Source organism: Sciurus vulgaris (assembly GCF_902686455.1).
Source record: "Sciurus vulgaris genome assembly, contig: HiC_scaffold_138_arrow_ctg1, whole genome shotgun sequence".
Classification (NCBI taxonomy): Eukaryota; Metazoa; Chordata; class Mammalia; order Rodentia; family Sciuridae; genus Sciurus; species Sciurus vulgaris.
In genome coordinates, this window is record NW_027632915.1 from 1,137,856 (window position 1) to 1,150,572 (window position 12,717).

Sequence of the window (12,717 nt, forward strand, 5' to 3'; positions counted from 1 at the left end):
TAGTGAGCAAATCCACCTGTGTTTCCAGGACCTGGAGCCAACCCTTAGCTGTACTTTCAAGGAATTAAGGAAGGGGACTACATTGGGCAGTGAGTGGGGGAGTCAGTGGGTGAGGAGGTGGACTAGGAAAATCCACTCCCATATAAAACCCTGCATGTAACTTCACACTAACTAAAATTATAATTAAATTTACATCAGTATCATTAGTATCTGTCTCTCTCTCCCTGCACTCTCCACTAAACTGCAAGATCCATGAGAGCAAGAACCATACCTAACCTGATTATTGGTAAAATCCCTATGAGTATCTGGCACATAGCTATAATTAATTACTTTAGCTCCATTGGTTAAAAAATTAATTTAATTTATGCTTCAGAAAAGCTGTTATAAGGTGCTCCTCTTGTGGTACACATTACATCTTTTCTGGACTAGCTTATAATAAGATCTAATATTTCTTGAGATCTGGCCATTCTAAGATTTTTTAAAAGGATTCCTCTGTTTTCTACATGTATCCTCAATTAATCCTCATGAAAAAGCTACAGAGTAGATATTTTGATTATTCCCATTTTATAGATGTGACATTTAAGACAGAGCTTGTATAATTCATAAGAGGTTATACAGAGGCATGACAGAGATAAGATTCAAGTCCAGGAAGCTCACCTAAAAACTCACACTTCTCATCACTACAGTATATCTCCCCTTCCTGAGAAGAATCCACATTCTTAAATGCCAATGAACTAAGCCAAAATTAAATAAATGATATGAAGATAAATTCAGACTATTACATACAAGTCACAAGTTCCACATGACAACTCAAAAAGAAAAAAAATCTGAATCATTCAAATGTCTGACTCTTACTGTTATTTAAAACAAATCAAAACTAAAACCACCCTTACTTTTCAAATGACTGACACTAATGGGATACTGAAACCCAAAACATTCTCATATTAAAAATGTTTTCTTCTGCTACTAAATCCCTGTCATAAAAATGCATAAAGTTGATCTTTCTCTGCCAAGGGATGCCAAATCACCAAACTGGACCTAACAGAACCGACATGTATTGCCCAGATTTTCCAGTACAGGAAGCATAAATGTGTGAAGAATGCAGATCTCTATGGTTTTGTCTTTCCATATCTTACAGCACAGGGTGTAGGGAAATAACATGCGTCAAGTTTGACTGGATCCTGCAAGATTTTCTTCTATGCAAAACAATACCAGAAACCAATGCAAGGCATTTGACAGGGAAGATGGACTGGAGAGGGAGCAAGAAGAAAATATAAATTATTACATTTCTTCACAGCAGCTGCCAGTAAGTCCTGACCACTATACAGCCTCTTTCATAGGCATGAGGCCTGAGAGGCTTGTGACTCCCTGGGTTTCTGATGCAGCATTGGTATTCCACAGAATACATAAGGCCCAAAGCAAAATATCATTAGAAAAGAAAATTTAACCCTTCTTCCACTGCTCCTTGGGAAACAGTTTCACGACTGCCAGATTCCCATTTAAGGCTCTATTACAAGCAATAACCCCATTGATCAAAATGTCTCCATCACTGCCCTAGGTCAAAGAGAGAAATAAAGGCACAGTCAGCACACCAGGGCCTGGCACCAAAAGCACTCCCTTAGTTGAAGAATGTTAGACTCCATAATCTTTCCACTGACTTAACAGAAACACTAGTCCACAGCCACACACACATGTTAGGGGAATTCAGTCTTTCATTTATCCAGAAAGTAGTTATGTCTTTTCAGAGGATAAGAAATCAAATGCTAATTTTTCTTCTACAATGTGACAGCAAAGGGTCTAGAAAGTCACCAATCAAACTTTTCTATGAGATGCTGGATACAGATAAGATTCAACACTAAAAGGAGAAAAGATGAGGAGCGGGTGGGGGGAAGGAATCACCCTATATGCATATATGATTACAAAAATGGTGTGAATCTACTTTGTGTACAACCACAGAAATGATAGTTCTGCTCCATTCATGTACAATGAATCAAAATAATAAATAAATAAATAAATAAATAAATAGACAAAATGTGATTACCATGAAATTCTGTAATTAGCTAAATTTGGCATTTCCAAATCACCATGCAAAAGGGTTGGATTTTAGTTGCTCTCAATTTTTATAGTTTCCAATTACAAAACTATCAGATATCTCTTCAAACAGATTTTCTGTTCAATTTCAAATCTAGCTAGGGGTTGGAAACTATGGCCTATGATCTGCCAAACCTGACCCCACCCTACTCCCTGAGCAACAACTAGAATGTTAGTGACAAGGAATCATTGCAGCTGACTTCATGATAGCTTCACCAGAAATTGAGACACTAGGAAATAGAGAGTGAACAACTCAAGTGTCACCCATCACCATCCTGCTGCCTTCTGTAATTTACAGAGTGACATGATCCCATGGTCCTCCCTGGAATGAAGAAAGCTATTTGGAGGTCACTCACATGTCAAAACATATACCTACTTCATAAGCAGCTTGTAAGAACCTGTTGGCAGCTCAGAGATCTAAATGCTAGGAAGATGGTAGTGTCATCTTCCCATTCCAAGAAACCAAGGAAAGAGGGGCTAAGTTGAACCCCAGGAAAAACAAACACACCTCCAGCTATTCCACACTATTTTATTCTTCCTTAATTTATTCAGAAGGTTGTGTCTATTTCCAAATCTCTTATTATTAGTAACTATTCAATACTAAACTTTGAATCATCACTCTTAACTAGCTTTTAAAACCAAAGAGTTCAGGTTTTTTTTTTTTTTTGATGCCAGAAGACTTGTCTTATCCATCAGGAAGAATTTTTTCTAAATGGATAATGAGGATCCACAGAAGAAATAGAAAGGAATCTAGGGCAAAATAAGTACTCAGCAAAGTGGTCAGCATTTTTGTGCTTCAGGCAAACTTATCAATTCAATATTTGACAAATTCACACCCTACTTCCCACTTTTGTCTTAGTATCTCACATTGGTACCAATACCTCCACTTGGAAAGTTCTCTTGCTTACTCAAATCCTCTCTGAATTTACACAAACTGCCCATGACCTGTCTGCCCATGGCCTGTCTTTATCCCTTCCAATAAAACTTCCCTAGCCAACAATACTGGAAGTAAGGGCTCCCTCCTCTCAAATCAGAGCACTTTGCCTACCACTGTCTTGTGGTACTTATCACTTCTAAATGCACTGAAATGTCTAAGAAGCAGTAAGCCTTGCACCAATTAGATGTTCATCTCAAACATGCAACACACACAGGAAAGAGTTGAAAGATCAAGAGATTGCTTCAGTTTACCACATTCAGGGAATAGCTTGCCAGTAATTTTAAGCACCTGGATATGCACTCCTCTCTTCAAGCATTCTGAAACAGCTTCCTTGGACATGTAGGTTTCAAATATGCTCCTTTCCTTCTCTTGCGTGAACTTGTTGTTTGACCTTCTGTCACCTGGTGAAGTGCCGAAACCAGGTGAACCAAACACAGGGGACACACCTAGAAACATAAGGTAGAAATCATTTCTGTCCTCAAACAGCTCTGTATTTTAAAACTGGAGAGAGTAAGCTTATTGTTATTACCATTATTATGTAGAAAGATCAATAAAAGAATGAAATTCTTTGATGATGAATTCAGTCACAAAGAGGAAAGAATGGGTAAGAAAACAAGAAAAAAAAAAATGTACAGTTGAGAACTGAGGTTTAAATAAGCACCAGAACATGCGTGGAACAAAATCTGAACAATTGGTTTGATATTCCTTGCTGTTTAAAGATACAAAATTTTAAAAGTAAGAATTATTAAGAGATGGTCAATTTTCTGGAGAAGATGAAACAGCTGTGCACAATACATTAATGAATTAAGACAAAAAGAAATCAAACCTAATTCTAGAATAAATAACATGGGAGAACAGTGAACAGTTCACCAGAAGAATTAGTCCCCTCATCTAAGAGCTGCCCTCCACCTCCACACTCCCTCCACTGGTACCTCAGTTCTCCTGCTGCAGGACAGACTCTATTTCCTTAGCTGCCTCTTGTGGGTTACTCAGGGGCCAGAGGTTCAGTCTGTAGACAGAATGGCTCATAACTGGTTCCAGGGGAGCCTCCAATGCTGAGCTCAGAGTTCATCCTGTCTGAGCTACTTCAGTTGTCACCAGCTGAAACCAGAGAGATCAATGAGTGGAAAACAGTCAACCTGCATCCTTCTCCCCCTCCCAGAAATTTATTACTTTGGTGCATTACAATTATACATATAGTGGGACTGTTACATACTTGTACATGCATGCAATATAACACTATAATTTGGTCAATTTTGTTCCACAATATTTCCACTTTACTATCCCTTTTTCCTTCCCCTGGCCACTTTCTTTAATTTACTGGTCTCCCATCCATGCTCATAAGACTCACATCATTTTTTTTTCTCTCCAGCTTCCACATAAAAGAGAAAACAGATGTCCCCTGACTTTCTGAATTTGGCTTTTTTTGCTTAAAAGAATGTTCTTACCTTCCATCCATTTTTCAGAAAATGACATAAAGGCATTTTTTAAATGACTGAATAAAACTCCATTGGGTATACATGTCACCTTTTAGAGGTCACCCTAACCCTAAGAGGTTATCAAATGCATTGCTGTTTTTCAGAAGATCTTCCAAAAATTGGTAGAGATCCACCAGAGAAAAACAGCTGCAAATACTGATCTTCTTTCCCTAAGTTTTTTTCCTTCTAGAAAGTCATCCTCTTGTTTCTTCTCAAATATCTTGTAATAATTTGGTAGGTGAGGGGGAGAGGGCTTTTCTATTTGTTGTTTGATGCAAGATTTATTTCCAACTATTTTCTATCCCATAAATGAGTGCAGAAGTAGCAATGTCACTCTACGCTCACTCTGAATGTCTTAATTCCCAATTTCCTTCAATATAGACTTACTCTTCTCCCTGAAACAAACTTCTCCATACTTACCCTCCTTCCTTCTTATATTACAGACAGAAAAACTCTTAATTACTTACAACTTCACATTCTCAATTTTATTTTTATCTATCTACTCTAAAACTTTACCACCAAACTCATTATTCTCTCCAGGGTTGCCTTTCTAATAACACCCAAACTAAGATCCTGACCCTGCTCCCCTCATGCCTTTAAGCCACCAGCTACCATTCCATTGCTCTCCTTCCCCTCCCTGAGGAAGTTTTAAAATGTGGTCTAGACTCAACACCTTTATTTCCTCCATTACATCCTCTTTACTCTGCCTTGGAATATGACTTTTGCATTAATAGCTATAACAAAATTAAATTTTTGGTACTGCTTCTTGGAAGGAAGAGCCTCATTACTAAAACAGGCATTGTCTTAGATGGAGGATTTCATCTCTTTGCTTGTTGGATATTTTTTATGGGTATGCAAGAAACCACTGATGAATTCTTCAGACTACAAACTTCTCACTTTTGGCCTCTGGTATACCTCAGTCTCCTGGCTCTTCTAAATTTCTCTGAAATTCTCAGATTTCCTGCTGATTCACCCTCTTTCATAGGTTTACCTCTGAGGTTTACACCATTTTCAAGGGTCTACTCATAAGACTCATATCACTTCTCTGCTAAAGAGTTAAATCTACATTTCTAGACCTGTTCTCCAAAGCTCCTCTTTAACTTTCAAACTTCATGCTGAGTAATATTGTCCAGAATTTTTAATGCAACATGTTTCTAATTCAATTTTTAATTTTCCTCAAACTGTACTGTCCATCTATGCACTGTATCCAGATTAATGACATCATTATCATTCCTAGGCAATAAGCAGTAGTCATCTTATCTCTTTCCTCCATTGATAAACCTATGGCCAAATTGGGACTATTCTATTTTCACAATGTTTCTAAATAGATTCCTCCATTTCCACCTTGATTAGCACTGTCTGAATTCAGGTTGTTGCAACAGTACAGCATAGAGATGACAAAAGTTTAATAAGTATCTCATTCCATCCATGTTTCACCCAAAACACAGAAGATATTTTAGGAAGTACCTTTTCAAAACCCTGCAGGATTCCTCACTGCAACTTTGTAATATAACCTACATTTTTATTCTCATTTTTTACTAAAAGAGTTTTCAGTACCACACTAGATGGATTTCTGATGAAAATGTTAGGTTGGGAGAGACCATGCATGGCTTCAAAGTCTGAAATATGACTTAAAAATAAACTGGGTTACAAGTATAAACTTTGGAAGAAACAGAAACAATTATGTGTAGGTCCTGAAGAGTAAACAAATGGAAGACAGAGGGTTGGGAGGAGAAAATCAAAGTAACTATTACTGGGATGGATTTCCACTGTTTGTGTTTTTCTTTGGGGAATGGGAGAGGAGTGAATGTTTTTCCCCAAGGACTGGCCTTCATCATAGGAGTGATGCAGGGAAGGCTGCTAAAACATCCATATAAATTCCACAGATTCCCTGGCCAGAAAAGGGGGAAAGAGTTTGATGAAACATAGATGACTGCTAGTGGCAATTAAGGACAGGAGAATGCTGAAAAAAGGTATCCCCTAATTCCTATGAACATTGTACAAGTCTCAGACTGAACCTTAACTCTTTTGCTGTGTAAGATAGACAGCAGCATCATAATGGCTTAAAATTCTGAAGTGAGAGTTTGGCTATCTTTTACAGAGAATAAAACTTCCATTCTGAGTTTCAGGGACAGTCTAAAGACAATTGCCAGTGCAATAAAAAAGTTCAGGATTCCTCAGAAGAATTTATGTCTACACAGAAGACTCACTTGAGTCCAGGAGTTTGAAGTCAGCTTGGGCAACACAGTAGGGTACTCTTAAAAAAAATGAAAAAAAAAAAACCAGACACAATCTAAAATAATGTGAAATACAAAAAGAATCCTAAAAATGTAACCCATTTTAAAGGGAAAAATTAACACATCCCAACCTCCAACCTCAAAATATCTCTGATATTTGAATTATCAGAGAAAAGACTTTAGATCAGCTAGATAACTACACTCACTGAGGTGAAAGACAAGAAACTTGAAACAACTGAAAAGATAAGAAATGTCAAAGAAAAATTTACTATAAAAATTATAATTTTAAAGCTAATAAATACATTATCTGAAATTTAAGAGTCAGTTGGTAATCTTCATAGCTAAATAGACATAAAAGATTAAAGTGTCAGTGAGTTGAACTTAATCAACTCAAACTATACAAACTGAAAAACAGAAAAACGACTGAACAAATGGACTGAGCACAATGGATCTATAGTCAATATCAAAAGGTCAAACATAGGACTAACTGGAGTTGCAAAACATAAGAAGTGAATAGGTCCCTCCAAATTAATGAAATATTAACTGAAAACAACCCATGTAAAACACATAAACATAGATTCAAGAAGCTGAGTGAACACAAAAAAAGACAAACTTCAAATAAAAACTAAACGCATCATTATCGAACTACTGAAAACCAAAAATCTAAAGCTTTGAAGGAAAATGACATCCTCCAATCAGAGGACACTGAATTCTATATCCAACAAAAATATCCTTCAGGACAAAAGGCAAACTGGAAATACCTTCATATAAAGGAGAAAATCCATCACCAGCAGAAATGACAAGAAACACCAAAAGGAGCTTTTCAGGCTAAATGGAAATGAAATTGGAGCAAAAACTGAAAATTTCATCTGTTTTTTGTCAATAGCTACTAATGTATGTGCTTTGATAGGACAATACAGTAAATTAAGAAAGAGGATGGCATGGATCTAATAAGGAGAACCAGCACAAGAGAAGTGTAGGAATTTCCCAAGATGGCAGAGAAAGGAAACCCCAGGATAGAAAATGTCCATCAAGCAGAGGGCAACCTCTGGATTGTAGGATGGCAATTTAGATTGGAAAAGTGTCAAAAGAAAGAATATTATAACCAAGATCACTGCACGGAACTGCTGTAGAAACAGACACATGGAACAGAATAAAGAGCTCCAAAATGAATACATTTATGATCCACTGATCTTCAACAAAGATGCCACAATAGGAAGAGCACAGTCTCTTCAAAAAATTGTGCTAGGAAAACTGAACATGCAAAAGTATGAAATTAAGGCCATATACAAAAATCATCTCAATATAAATTGAAGAGTTAAATATATGACTTGAAAGTGCAAAACTAGTACAAGAAAAAGAGAGGATAAAGGTGTATGACAGTGATCTCGGCAAAGATTTCTTTGGAATATGAACCTCAAAGCATAAACAACAAAAACAAAAAAATTCAAATGAGATTGCATCAAATTAACCAGCTCTTCAGAACAGCAAAAGAAGCAATCAATACAATGAACAGACAGACACATATAAGGAATTCAAGCAACTCATGAACAAGGAAACAACCCTATCTTAAAATATATAATATATATATATATGTGTGTGTGTGCATATACATATGTATATAAAAAAGTTATATATATGTGCATAAAAAAGTTGAACTCAGAAGTAGAAAATAGAATGATCATTTCTAGGAAATAGGAGGTTAGGAGGGGTTGGGGAGATGTTTTGCAATGCAGAGAAATAAGTTCAAGAGACTTACTGCATATCAGGGTAACTACAGTTAATGACAACATATTGTATACTTGAAAATTGCTAGGAGAAATTTTAAGGGTTCTTAGCACAAAAAAATAGGAAGTATGTGAGGTAATGGGTATGTCAATCAGTTTGATCTAGTCATTACACAACATATACATACAATTGAACAAATAAGCTAATACTCATAAATAATGGGAGCCAGGTTTGTCAATGTTGAAGAAATTACAAATATAGAAAGGCTAGAACTGCAATTGAATTGGAGAGTAATTTTTTAAAATATTTTATGTGTAGATGGATATAATACATGTATTTTATTAATTTTTATGTGGTGCTGAGGATGCAACCCAGTGCCTCATATACGTGAGGCAAGCACCCCACCACTGAGCTACAACCCCAGCCTAGGTACCTGCCATCTCTGTGTCTGAATGTCCTAATCCACAAGAGAAAGAGTTTTTATTCACCACACAGGGCATGGGCATATTTAAATGAGATCGTCTGCATAACAGGCTTGGTATCTGATGGTGTGTCTTTTTTAAAGCATTTATTCCCTTAAGATATTTTAGCTGAGCCCTGGTTTACCTGGATGGGAGTAAGACTCCCAAAGTCTTATCAGCTACTGAGATTTATAAAGTCTTAAACACAAACCTGGAAAATTCAAAGTAGAGGAAAAAGGAAGGGCCTGGTCACAGAAGATGGTGCCAGCCAATCAGATGAGCTGAGGCACTCAGACTCCTGCAGCTCTGCAACCTCCTCTACTTAGAAAGCAGAAACAGGAGGCTGAGCAGGGAGCTGCTCAGAGTCACATGGTACTTAGGGACAGACCTGGGAAAAAGGACTCAGGCTCATTCAAGTCCCATCACTCTTCTGCAGCCTTAGTCATTGTGGGCTACAGTGGCAACAAATATGCCCTTTCCTATCTGCTAAACTCTGACAAAATCCTCCCACCAGCTCCTACAGCACCCCATGAGCCTGCTGCAAGGAGACTCAGCTGGATGGAAGAGGAGACAAAAGCAAGCAAGAAAGTCAGGCCCCTCCTGCCACCCTCACCAATGAGAACCATGGCAATCAAGTCTGCCACAGATGCACACCACTATCTGAAGCTCCCAGGACCTGTGCTGCCAGAACCCAGAAAAAGCCTTAACATGCATTAAGCACATGGGTCTGCATTATTCCTGAGGAGAATTTCTGCCCTCATGAGCCCACAAACACAATGCACACACATGTCAATCCTACCGGCATCAGGGGTGTCAGAAATGTCCCACTCGGAAGTTCTTCACCCATTCAGTGGATAAGCATTCTGCAGTACCTCCTCTACATGGTGATGAGTGGGGGGCCCAGGGATTTTCAGCCCAGGATAAAATTTCTGCAAAGAAAAGGCACAAGTTTCTTCTCTTGCCTGATGACATGGCTTCCTTGTTTACTCCCCACTCATCCCCAACACTTGCATTTCCTCTCCTGCCCCAAACTCCCCCAGAGCCAAAGACTTCAGCAGTCACAAGGCTCTGCATGATGGACCCTGTCCTTTCTCTGACCTCATCATCACTCTCCATCACTCTGCTCTGGTTTCATGGGCCTTCTTGCTATTCTCTGATCCCAACTCAAGGCCTTTACATATGTTGATCCTTCTGCCAGGAACACCCTAAATGCAGATGACTACAACCTCCCTTCCTTCATGTCTCTGCTCAAATGACATCCCCTCCAATATCCAGCAGCCAATATCCACCCTGTTCTTGCTATCAGCTGACACATCCTGTGGTACAGCTGTAAGCAAATCCTACCATGCTCACACACCTTCTATAACCCCCTGCTAGGCAAGTACAAATGCTGCAGCCTGGTTTTCACAGTCCTGCAGACTTGGATAAATGGACCTTTCTGCCTCAACTGTTTCTCTGCATGTACCTGACCACAAGCCATGTTCCTGGTTGCAATTCCAAAGTACAAAGCTCCCTCCTGATGCCCTCTGTATGCCAGGGTCACAGGAGCCTGGAAAAATGGTGCTTGAATCCTAACTGCTCCATGTTTGACCTCAAAGCAGGTTGCTTAATATCTCTGTCCCTTTGGTTCCTCATATATCAAATAAAGGATATGATGATTCTCCTCATGAGGCTATGGTGGGGAATGAAGGAGATCTGGCTTGGAATCTCCTGTCACAGTGCCCAACACCATGTGACCCTTCCATGAGCTGGAAGGAATTAGGCAATGCTAACATTAGCACAGCGTCCATCCTCATGGATGGCCAAGTCACTTTATAGGTAAGACACTGAGATAAGATCATGAAGTTTGTCCCAGACAACACAGCTAAGCAATCACAGCCCCCACTTTTCCTCTGAACCCCAAACATGCATATGAAACAAATTAAAAGCAGTGAGACTGAGTTAGTCAAGAAGACAATGTTCACATCAGACTAGTATGGTGGGCGTGGGGTACATCAGCATCAGGTGATAGCAACCTTTCCAAATTTACCAGTACAGTTTGTGCATTTCTAATCAAAAATTCAAATTCTGAATCTTTCTGAAGTCACTGTGATGCCATGCATGTACTATTCCATATCTGACCTCATGTGATAGTTCACATCAAAATGTAGGTTCACTAAAATACCTTATAAAGTAACCTTCGGGCTATGGTACTAAAGTGCAAATGAATTATAAAATGAATTTTAAATGTAGATCTGGGCCCCATCCCTAAGATATCTCATTTTCTGCTAGCAAATATTCCAAATTCTACAAAGTATCCAAAATACTTTTGGTTTCCAGCATTTTGGAAAAGGGACAGTATTGCCATTCTCATCTGGATACTCCCTGTTGATAAAATGGTTCAGCTAGGAAGAGTCTTGGGCAGTACAGGATGTTGTGAGCCCCATGCCTGGTCTCTTCCTGCTGGATGCCAGAGGCAATCCCAACTGTGGCAACCAAAATGTTCCAGACATTGCCAAATGTGTCCTGGGATAGGGTTGCCATATTTAGCAACACATACTAAAAATGTATTCACTTGTTCTGAAATTCAAATTTAATTGGTGGCCTGCATATTATCTGGCAACACAACTTTGGGGGATGGGCAAAGCTATCACCCTGGTTCATGAAGAAAGACTGGGTTAGAGTCAAACCATGCAGTTCCCATGGAAACAGCATGTAACTCCAGCCTTCTTGGACTCCCGCACCTCTCCATCCTGGGCTGGAAGGCTCATTTCCCAAAACACACTCCACTGGGCAGCTGTGCAGATCACTCCCAACAGCCCCAATTCACAGAACTAAAATCAGCTTTCCCTGCAAGACCTGCCTCATCTCCTCATCTCCTGCCTCACAGAATAAAACTTGGACACACAACCTGTCTGTCATCCTCCTGTGTGGGGAGGGGAAGGGTGAGGAGACTGCCTGCCAAGGGAGCAGTCCACAAACTCTAACCAAGGACCCTCACTGAAGGAGCCTCCTGGCTCCTGGAGGTGACTCCAATGACTGAGAATGTGGGAGGGAAGGGTACAGGAGGGAGTCGTTATGTACCAAAACTGAACCTCTCCCCTTAAAAATTGCCCCCACCCAACAGACCTGCCTCAAACCACGACTTTGCCATTCCTTTAAGATCCCCTCACTTAGACCAACACACCTGTTCCTTCACAAAATGGGGTCCCACCCACTGGGGTCCCACCCACACAGACACCTCAAGGTAGGCTCCACACAGGGAGGATCCTCACACCAAATCCAGCCCTGCAAACAGGTTAAAAACACCAGAAATACCCCTTACCTCCGGCCCCACAAACCCCAAACTCAAGGGTCACACCTCTAGCCCTCAGGCAGTAGACCACCAACCTGGGTGAACCTACCTCTAAAGTGCTGGCTCTCGTCACCAAAGAGAAACTCTCTAGACGCTGCTGTCCCCCACCCAAGGTGCGTGTACCCTACCGGAGGATTTCCTAGCACCTACCTCCTTCTTCGAAGTGCTAGGAGGCAGTGGAGGCTCCTGGGTCCGGGAGGCAGCGTCAGCGGTGGAGTTGGCTCCTTCCCTTGGGACCTCACGACGGTGACTACTGAGGCTCTGGCGCCCTGGATGCAGCTGCACCACGGAGGCTCCAGTACCCTGGACGCGGTGGTAGCGGCTCCTGTGCTCCAGCAGCGGTGTCCTGGAGGCAGAGTGTGCGGCGGTGGCGTCCCAGAGGCAGCAGCATCCCTGGAGGAGGCGGTGGTGGCGGCTGCCACTGTGGCGAAGGCAGCAGCTTTGACTTCCT